The sequence below is a fragment of the Parasteatoda tepidariorum genome, chromosome 4 (assembly GCF_982258835.1).
Source record: "Parasteatoda tepidariorum strain Cologne lab strain chromosome 4, Ptep-v5.0, whole genome shotgun sequence".
NCBI classification, from domain to species: domain Eukaryota; kingdom Metazoa; phylum Arthropoda; class Arachnida; order Araneae; family Theridiidae; genus Parasteatoda; species Parasteatoda tepidariorum.
In genome coordinates this window covers 23750015-23759466 of record NC_141758.1, presented here as the reverse complement: position 1 = coordinate 23759466, position 9452 = coordinate 23750015, and positions in this window count along the sequence as shown.

Below are 9452 nucleotides of genomic sequence, written 5' to 3'. Positions count from 1 at the left end.
TAGGGAGAAAAGCTTTCTTATTCACCTCTTATTCTTTTATGAAAAGGGATAAATCAGTAAAAACTAAAGAAATTTAACTAGACAAAAATTATTCAAAGATTTTAAAAAGAATTTTATCACAAATTAGTATCATCTGCAGCAATGGTAGTCTTAAACTCAAAATCGTGTCGGCTGTTTAACGACGATTATGAAAAAAAAAATATTTAAATAGTACATACAAGACTACCAGTATGCATTATATTTTTTTTGCCCTATCCATTATTTTTTTTCAAAATCAAAACACAATTTGTATAACCGATAGTGCCTCTCTTGCTTCTTGACCCAAAGGAATTTTCCATCAATATGGACTAAAAACAACTCAATTTCCATTGACAAAATTGATGTTCTGCTTGTTTCTCTGACCACGACGCCTCATCCATTTCTTCTGAAGTTATTGCGGGACCATGTTCGTGCTTTATTATTATTGGAATTGCATACATTTGCAGGATTGTGTTCACAATTTAGGATGATAAGTCTTTGTCTAGTAAATGGACAGATAGAACATTCAGAAGGCATCCAGGGTTACAGTGGGATTTGAACCCACCACCTCCACCCTTCACACAGAGTTTGGAGGGTGAAACCACTCGGCCAGGGTAGTCCCTGTGTGTGCTTGTTTTACTTTAAGCTAACTTCCTATTGCCTGGAACTAAACTGATACCATACTGTTCCTTAATCTTTTGCACTACGAATTCACCCCTGAGTAGACATTGAAAGTCACCACTCATGCGGGCATCAGAAAGTTGGATATGTTGACCACTCTTTCAAGGAGACACCAATATTACACCCACATTAGGAAGGAACATCCATGCCTCTGACTGGGATTCGAAATTGGGACCTTTATGGCATGAGGTCAGCCACCTGACCACCATAAAGGCCATTCGACTTGAGAATTAAAATTTTTATGCTTTTATAATTAGTAAGCTCATTATTTAATGAATTTTAGAAATGACAAAAATATTTTAATATTCATTGGTTCAGCCAAAAAGTTCATGCTGATTTTCGATAAATGGAGATCCAAGTAGCTCGCCAAAATTATGCAAGTAGCATCAAGATACTCATTAAGGCAGTCGGAAGTTTTCGTAATTACTTAATTACATAAGTTAAATAATATTCATCGACGTACTAACCAACTTCAACATTTTTCGAAAAAGTGTTTTCCTAGAGGTACGGAATAGCCAATTAAACTACGATTGGATGCTGATGTTTTGTTAAAATTTAACTAACACTTGTGGTTACTTTTAAAATGCTGGATATCTTATACTAGTTTGTTCTGTGCTCAGAAGTCATGTAGGAATAAGCTTATACTGGTTACTTTTAGAACGATAGCAGTTTGTTATACATATGTTTAAATTATTTAAATGTAGTGGTAGTTAAAATCATTTTAAACCCCATTTATTAAAAATAAGAGTAAAGTGTAATAATATAAATTTCCCCCCACATTAAATATGAAAATAAAATTCTTCCGAAGAAGAGCAGGAATTGGCATGTATGCATCTACAGGGTTGCCAACTGCTCCACTCACTGGAAATGTCTTAATCGGAAGCTAATTGAATAATAAAATGCTTAGAACAAGAATAATTATGCCTATTTTTTAAAAAAAGATACCGTGAGCTTAATACACTCAAGTTTCATTTCATATGACACTTCGGCATTTTTATATTTAGTGGTATAAAGATTACTTAAAATAAAAAAATATTAAACGAAAAATTACTTAAATTTCATTACCACTGGAAAATTATTTTTTAGCCCCCCCGAGGAGCTCTAACTAATTCGTCCGTGCGAATTGATTACTAAAAAAAAACAGCTGAAGTGCTACTGTAGGGGGATAAATGGAGTTCAGCAGCTTTTACTGAGACAGTCTCCATCTGGCATGCTTCAGACTTCTATATCTACAATAAGTTTCCAAATATTTGTGGTGATTAAAAAATTTAATGATTTATTTTTAAAAACAAGAATATTATTTAATAGTATAAATTTTTCTAACACTCTAGGAAATCTTCATCTTACTCCGTTATCTCTTGGCTTTCGAAACCAGATTCTCGGAATTATCGATTAGACTGACAAGTATCTCCACAACAAACAGAAAACAGCACTGCTAATGTTAGATTAAGGCTTTTGATCGGGTTTGGCGCGAAGTAGCTCATATGACAAAAATTCCGCGGGATTATCAAAGTTATATAGTCCTACTTATATAACAGAACCTTTAAATTTAATAAATTATTCGAACATTTTCAGAAAGTGTGCCCCAAAAGTATTCACAATTGACAGTAAACAGCGTTCGTAAATTATGATTTTATCATGTTGAGACTCAGGATTGTTTAATTTACTCCGTACTTGGTAAAATCTCACTGATTCATCTAATCTGACGCAACTAAAAAAAATAAGATAATGACGTGGTTAGGTATATAACCCGGAATAATGATGACACAAACTTAAATATCGAAAATAAATGTCCTGTCGGTTGGTCGGGGTGCCTGAGGCCGGAGTGGCCTTTTATCCCTTCATCATGAATTGAAGGATCGTTGTGGTAGTTCCTTACGGTCCTTGTAACCTAAAAATAAAAGTAGAGAATTAATTATGAGAACGTAGCTCGAGTAATATGATGCATTTTTTACGTATACCTATAAATAAATAATGGAGAAAAAGGGATAATAAAAGTATACTTCCTGTTAGAAGTTTGTCAAACTGTTTTGTACATCTCTCAAGTACAATACACTTTCTCATATCACATTCTCAACGATCACATGCTCTTCACTATTCACTTTTATCATAAAGCATAGTCAATTTTCATGAAATCTATCTTCAATACAAATCAAGTTGATTTGTGTCAACGTATTTTATATACAATTGCACAGTGTTATTCTAAACGAATATTGTCCGTTTTGGTATATAATTTTGCATATAAGTAAGTGTCATATGAAAATATTGCCATAATATATGTATAATTCATTATTTACGCTCCATTGACTTTGACTCAAATGGTCAGTGTTGCATCACTTGTAAAAAGTGTGCAACTGACCCCAAGGAGGCATATTCAATTAGGTTTCCGTACTCGAAAATTGAGTCAAAGTTTGCAGCGTTACAATCTATCGCTTTTCTAAAAAAGCTCCGATTCAGTTTGTTAAAGTGGTGATCGAAACTATCAATCTCAAAGTCCGTGTGTATATCAACATTTCTCTCATACCTTCGAGCGCCCGTTATCTTTCTTAAGATCTTATTCTCTGTCTCGTGAGTTTCTCAAGCTCACTTCGAGATACATTACACCATGCTGATGAGGCATAGGTCATGATTGGCCTTATCATCGAATTAAATAACAATCTCTTCAATTTCAAGCTCAATTTTCCACTGCACCTGATGGATTGCTGTCTTAAAGTTGCAGCATTGACTTTGTCCTTAACATGATCCGATCTAAGGTTCCTATACTATCAGAGCTGACCTATCAAGCAATATTGGAGCAAGAAGTTCGCAAGTTAACGTTATGTTAGTAATGTTATTACAGAGATGCCAACTGCTCTGGACACTCCAACATAATTTAAAAAACGGTAAATAACTACAAAGTAAATTTTGCAAATAGTTGACAATATTTGCTTGTTTTTAAAATGTAAAGCATGTAATAAGTATTATAGAGTGGTAAATTATATAAGCCTACGCATTGTTTAGAAATAGTGGTGGATTAAAATCTACTTAATCGAACTTATGAAACCAAGAATTACAATTAATAAACTACCACTTGAAAATATTTATTCGCTGTGCTTATGTTAGCTCTTTGCTCCAACAATAAATGATAAGTCGGCCTGTCTAATTCAGGGGCTCTAATCCGATCAAATCAGTCTGTTGTTGATGACTAGACCTAAGTACGTGGCTTTAGTTACTCTTGGTATCTCTTGATTAAAGAGTGCTAGTTCGTTATGCTCTTTAATTGGTTTCCTGTTCTAGGTTATAAGAAAATGGCAGGGCAGCCAATTTTGTACACTTCTTGTAAAATTTTATTCTAGTGGTAGCTACGTTAATGCTATAATGTATTATTTTTTTTATTCATTGAAACTTATTTTCGACACCACTACATATAAATGATTTAAAAGTTCATATTCATCACAACTTGATCCCCATCTCTCGAGACAAGACTTTTAAAATGTTGGCAAAATTACGAAATATTCTGAAAGCTTTGTTTTTTAAATGTCTATCCCTGTGTAAAATAATTTGCAAAAAGCGTAGCAGTTATCAAACTTTGTAAAGATTTCTATTTTTTGAAAAGCAAAATTGCTATAACATTGAATGAAACATTAATTGAAATTATCGGTGCATTAAAGGAAATATTGTAGTAAATGAAAACACTTTTTTATAATTCTAATCTTAGTCCTCTTCCTAATGAAATTGCATACCTGCCAACTTTTAATCCTTTCGAGGATGGTTTTTCCCCAGTGGTAGTAAATTCGAATTTAAACATATGCTGTTTTTGGATAAAGCTTATGTGGACAATCACGACAGTACTCCAGAGATGCCAACTGCTCCGGACAAGCCAAAATAATTAAAAAAAACGGTAAGTAACTACAAAGTAAATTTTGTAAATATTTGACTATTTTTGCTTGCTTTTTAAACGGTATGGCATGACATAATTACTATAAAGTGGTGAATTGTATAAGTCTACGAATTATTTAGAAATAGTGGTGGATAAAAATCTACTAAATTGAATTTATTAAACCAAAAATCACAATTGATAAACTACCACTTTAAGATATATATTTGCCGTCCGGAGCAAGTTGGCATCTTGAACTGGAGTAGTGAACAGAGTGCCTGTCCGCGAAGCGGACAATTGAATTCTTCATCTGAGGTGATGCCCGTGGGTGCCTGTAATGATGTCGATGGAGAGATGGGTAGAGTGGCGAGCGAAAACGCAGAAGCCACAAATTAGTTTAAACGAAGTGCGAAGAGTCCTTATATATGGTGGAAGTTGTCATCTATGGTACTCTATATCAATATATATACTTAGCTTTTCTTAAAAATAGTGGTGGTCAAAAAGATTTCAAATTAGGTTTATAAATGGAAGGAATATATAGAAAGCACACATTTTACTATCACTTTAAATATAGAAATAAAATTTTACGCCAAATGCGTAAAAGTTGGCAGGTATGAAATTGCATAACACATCCCACTTCTTAGAGGCATTTAGAAAACTTTTGGCATGTAAAAGAAGCATTATAATTTTTAAAATCATTGCAGTTAAATAAATAAAATGATCTATCGCATACAGGGAACTCATATTTAGTTGAATGTACAGTGCTCAAAAAAATGAAAGGACCACCCTGAATAACTTTTGAATTAATGATCGACTCTTTACATTCTAGAACTCAATCTTAATGGTTCGAGGGAGTGTCCTCAAATATGCTAATTAATTAGAGCAGACGATATTTTAGGTAAGGAAATCAGCCGTAGAAACGTATTTCCTCTGAATAAACACACATTCTTTTTGACGGATTAAGATTATTGGAAATCTGGAAAATATAGTCCCATTGGGGGCGTCGTCCAAATCTTGGATCCCTTGATGTTAATTTTACTGTTTCCGTATTTCATGAATCTCGAGACTTTTTTGAGAGAATCAAAAAAGTTTTTGCACACAGTTAAAAAAACTCGTTTTTTCTGAACATAATTCCTTGCAAAATATAACTTTAAGCAAATATTTATTATTTTTTATTATTTTATTTAATAACAGTCGAAAGTACGTTGAATTGTAGGGAAAACGATTTTTTGCATCATTTTAAATATTGCAATTTTAAATGACAGAATACAAAATTTGAGCGAAATCGGTTGAATAGTTCCTGAGAAATCAAATTTTGAAAAAGTTGTATCTCATAAATTCGATTTATCAGGAACTGTTTGACCGATTTCGCTCAAATTTTGTATTTTGTCATTTAAAATTACATTCCTTTAAATGACGTCAGAAATTGTTTATCTTACAATGCAAAAATTTTTCGCCTGCTATTAAATAAAAATAAATAAACATTTACTAAAAGTAATATTTTGCATGAAATTATCTTTTATTAAACAAGTTTTGTAATTGTGTGCAAAAATTGTTCAGTTCGCTTAGAAAGCTCTCAAAATATGATGAGGTATGATACGTACGCAGAGAAGTAAAATTAACATTGAACAGGAGTCCAAAGCACAGGAGTCTCTTGTCCAAACTATTAAGACCATATTTCCCAGATTGCGGCTACCCATCACCTCCTACATCAGAAAGCCTCCACACGGTTTCTTATAAGTAGTCTGCTCAGATTGTTTAAAAAGCGAACCACTTGTGCGCATGAACCCAAATTCTATTTTAAAAGTTCCTAATCCTAGTGTTCTGATTTTATTGGGCACCTGGGCCGCGAAGCGGCCCCTATCCCATTCATCTGGAATTTTATAACAGTTTTGGTTGAGCAATGAGGTGAGCAGGCAATGGAGTTGCTTTTATGAATGTTTCAAGCTCTTTGCTTGAATAACTAAAAAAGAATCAAAAATAAATTGAGCAGCTTGCTCTAAACTGTGTTTGTTTGATTTTGGAGTTGTTCAGAATTGTATCAGCATGAGTAAACGTTATTTTCAGAAAAGTTGATGAAATTATTTGTTTTGATAGTTGTGATATGAGGCGTCGGAGGTGAAATGTGCAGCTATTGGTCTGTAGTTTTTATCTTATATATAATTTTCAAATTTAAAGATTTCATTAAAATTTGCTGTTTTACATTCTATGGCTTTATCGAAAAAATCTGCATTTAGCTTGTATATATGCTGTGATAGAGTTGGTATTTTGAGATCTGCATGTATATTGGTATTCCGGATGAACCATCTTGCACAGGTTATTTTTCTAAGGATCTTGTTTTGGCATTGGTTTAATTTCTTCAGTAGATGTTGAGGTATTGTTGTCCAGGCAGGTGAGGCATAGGTAAGTATTGGGCGGATTATTGCTGTATATAGTAGCCTCTTTAGTTTAAGTGACATATTCTGATTATATATTAATGGTTGTATGGCTATTATTGCTGCATTTGCTTTATCTATTGTGCTTTTGATGTGATCATTCCAGGTGAGTTTGCTATTGATTATAAGGCCAAGATAATTTGCTTTTTTAACTATTGGTATTGGTATGTTGAACATTTTTGGTTGAAGTTGTGGAAGTATTTTAATTCTTCTTTTTTGTATAATTAATATTTGTGATTTTCCAGCATTTACTGCAGTTTTCCATTTTAAGCACCAGTCTTCTATTTCGTCTATATGGTCTTGTAGTTTTTGAAGAGCATGATTTGGGTTTCTGGATTTAATAATAATACCGGTATCGTCTGCGTAATAGGCTGTTATGCTGTTATAATCGGCTTTGTTTATAGGAAAATCATAAGTGTATAATATGTATAATATCGGTTCCAGAATGCTGCCCTGTGGTACTCCGGCTGTGATGTTTCTCTTTGTGGATTTTTTGTTTTTGATGGTGATTTGAAATGTTCTATTAGAAAGATAGCAGGATAGGAGTTTGATTATGCCGGGTGGAAAATTCAGCTGTATGAGTTTATATATTGTACCAGTGTGCCATACTTTATCAAATGCTTTGGATATGTCAATCATCAGGAAGGCTATTGTTTCTTTATTTATGATTGCTCTGCCAGTATAGTCTATTATTCGGAGTAACTGTTTGGTGGTATCTAGTTTTTGTCGGAATCCATACTGTTCGTCGGGGAGGGCTGTAAGAAGTGGTTTTATTCTATTGTAGATGATTTTTTCGTATATTTTTCCAAGTATGTTAAGTAGACTGATTGGGCGATAACTCTCAGGGCAGCTTGGGTTCTTATTTTTCTTGAGAAATAGAATGACTGATGCGTTTTTCCAGATTTGTGGGTAGTAATTATGAGCAAGGCAGACATTAAAAATATGCGTGATTTTGCAGATGTAGTTGTTTGGTAATAGTTTTATCATCTTATTCTTTATCCCGTCCTCACCTGGAGCTTTATTGTTTTTCAGTTTTTGTATGATGCAGCTAACTTCTTGATTATTGGTTGAATTTATTGTTTCTGGGATGAGGTGTTCAGTTTGAAAATTATTAACTTCTTCTGTGATGATATTGTGATGATTTTGGTCAGAGATTTTAAAAGTTCTTGAGAGAAATTTATCATATATATTTGAAAATTGAATCTGTAGTGGTTGACAAGTAAATAAAATAAACCAATTATATTCATAAATTAAATAAATTTTTGGACGTATATTTGCTACCACTTTCTAATTTTTTATAGATTTCATATTAAATGGATCTTTCACTAATTGGTTATCTTCATAATGGCCTGATCGGACTACCTACAAAAAACCGTGTGGAGGCTTTCAGTTATAGGAGGCGTTGGGCTACCTGCCAACTTTTAATCCCTTCCATTATCATTTTTACCAGTGGTATTAAAATGGAATTAAAACTCCAATTTTAAGCTAACAAATACGTTGCATTTGAAAAACCTTAAGTTGACAAGCATGATAGTAACGCATATTAATATATTTGCTTCATTTTTGTAAGAATAGTGGTGATCAAAATCATCTAAAAATTAAGTTTATAAAAGAAAAAATAGTATATACTTACTACCACTTTAAATAGGAAAATAAAATCTTCGGGAAAATCCGGAAGAGTTGGCAGGTATGGTCTACCCCCTATATTTTGGGAGTTCTAAATTTGCACCTGACGAAAAAAATTTATGCTTATTCAGAGAAAGTACGTTTTTATGTCTGATTTCGTAATTTAAAACATAGTCTGTCCTATTTAACATATTTGAGGCGCCCTCTCCAACCATTCATATTAAGTCCTAAAGCGTGAAGATCCGATCATTAGATTAAAAATTATTCAGGATGGTCGGTTTTTTATTTTGCACACTTTGCATTTAGCTTTTTCTATTTCTTAAGAGGGGGAAAAACATTCGTAAATGGATAAATTCATTCTAAGAACTGTTTCGAAATTTACGTTTTCTTATACATCCGGGATTGGTGAAACTATAGGTATAGATATATCTTTTTTATTTTACGAAAACAAAGGTAGAAAAAAAGATCTTTAGTGAATTAATTATTCTACATTGTGTAAACCTCGAGAAATCATTATAATTAAATATCAGAATTGCTTCTACGATTAATATTTATTCATTGTTTACTTGATATTTAATTAAATGAAACTTATAATACGTTTAATAATAAGTCTTGTATAGCAAAATTTCAAACTCATTACTTGCTTTTAACACTATATACTATCGTATTATCACTATTTCTTGTTGCATTGTTAATAAAGAAAACAAGCTATAGTAGGCTATAAATAGTGCAGCATTATCTGCTGTTGCTAACATATATTTAGCACTGATTTTGCGATAAATAAAAGGCATTTTTCAAAACCTTCTTATAGATCAAATAAGAAGAGAAGATGAATC